Source organism: Schistocerca gregaria, unplaced genomic scaffold (genome assembly GCF_023897955.1).
Source record: "Schistocerca gregaria isolate iqSchGreg1 unplaced genomic scaffold, iqSchGreg1.2 ptg000198l, whole genome shotgun sequence".
Lineage (NCBI taxonomy): Eukaryota > Metazoa > Arthropoda > Insecta > Orthoptera > Acrididae > Schistocerca > Schistocerca gregaria.
The window spans coordinates 14,557,739-14,559,602 of NW_026061736.1; positions in this window are offsets into that span (position 1 = coordinate 14,557,739).

The following is a 1,864-nucleotide window of genomic DNA, read 5'->3' on the forward strand; positions in this document are numbered from 1 at the left end:
AGTAAAAACCTGAGAAATCCGTCCGTTTTCGTCATTTGTTATCGAATCGCCTTAAAGCCAGATCGTCACTTGGCCGCTCTTCTCTCTGAAACGGCTGTACTTATCGTCTGCAAGGCTATGTGGCGTGCTGCGGTATGCGGAGAGACTAAAAGCACCATAGTAGAACACAGATGAAGCTTCTATGATAATGTAATAGCCAGTAAGAAGTAGTACAATTAAAGTTTTAGGTATCGATTATTGACTTTTTAGCTGGCTTTGGTGCCTTGGACATGACCTAGGACCTTAAGATTCTGCATGACAGGAGGACTAGCAGCCGAGTTGCAGGGGAGAATGTGAAAAGTGTTCATATGTAGTAAAAACCTGAGAAATCCGTCCGTTTTCGTCATTTGTTATCGAATCGACTTAAAGCCAGATCGTCACATTGGCCACTCTTCTCTCTGAAACGGTTGTACTTATCGCCTGCAAAGCTATGTCGCGTGATGCGGTATGCGGAGACACTAAAAGCACCATAGTAGAACACAGATGAAGCTTCTAAGTTGATGTAATAGCCATTAAGAAGTAGTACAATTCAAGTTTTAGGTATCGATTATTGACTTTTTAGCTGGCTTTGGTGCCTTGGACATGAGCTAGGACCTTAAGATTCTGCATGAAAGGAGGACTAACAGCCGAGTTGCACGGGAGAATGTGAAATGTGTTCATATGTAGTAAAAACCTGAGAAATCCGTCCGTTTTCGTCATTTGTTATCGAATCGGCTTAAAGCCAGATCGTCACATTGGCCGCTCTTCTCTCTGAAACGGTTGTACTTATCGTCTGCAAAGCTATGTCGTATGCTGCGGTAGGCGGAGACACTGAAACCACCACAGTGGAACACAGATGAAGCTTCTAATTTGATGTAATAGAGAGTAAGAAATAGTACAATTCAAGTTTTAGGTATCGATTATTGACTTTTTAGCTGGCTTTGATGCCTTGGACATGAGCTAGGACCTTAAGAATCTGCATGAAAGGAGGACTAGCAGCCGAGTTGCAGGGAAGAATGTGAAAAGTGTTCATATGTAGTAAAAACCTGAGAAATCCGTCCGTTTTCGTCATTTGTTTTCGAATCGACTTAAAGCCCGATCGTCACATTGGCCGCTCTTCTCTCTGAAACGGTTGTACTTATCGTCTTCAAAGCTATGTCGCGTGCTGCGGTATGCGGAGACACTAAAATCACCATAGTAGAACACAGATGAAGCTTCTAAGATGATGTAATAGACAATAAGAAGTAGTACAATTCAAGTTTTAGGTATGGATTATTGACTTTTTAGCTGGCTTTGGTGCCTTGGGCATGAGCTAGGACCTTAAGATTCTGCATGAAAGGAGAACTAGCAGCCGCGTCGCACGGGAGAATCTGAAAAGTGTTCATATGTAGTAAAAACCTGAGAAATCCGTCCGTTTTCGTCATTTGTTATCGAATCGACTTAAAGCCCGATCGTCACATTGGCCGCTCTTCTCTCTGAAACGGTTGTACTTATCGTCTGCAAAGCTATGTCGCGTGCTGCGGTATGCGGAGACACTAAAAGCACCATAGTAGAACACAGATGAAGCTTCTAAGTTGATGTAATAGCCAGTAAGAAGTAGTACAATTCATGTTTTAGGTATCGATTATTGACTTTTTAGCTGGCTTTGGTGCCTTGGACATGAGCTAGGACCTTAAGATTCTGCATGAAAGGAGGACTAGGAGCCGAGTTGCACGGGAGAATGTGAAATGTGTTCATATGTAGTAAAAACCTGAGAAATCCGTCCGTTTTCGTCAATTGTTATCGAATCGACTTAAAGCCAGATCGTCACATTGGCCGCTCTTCTGTCTGAAACGGTAGTACTTAT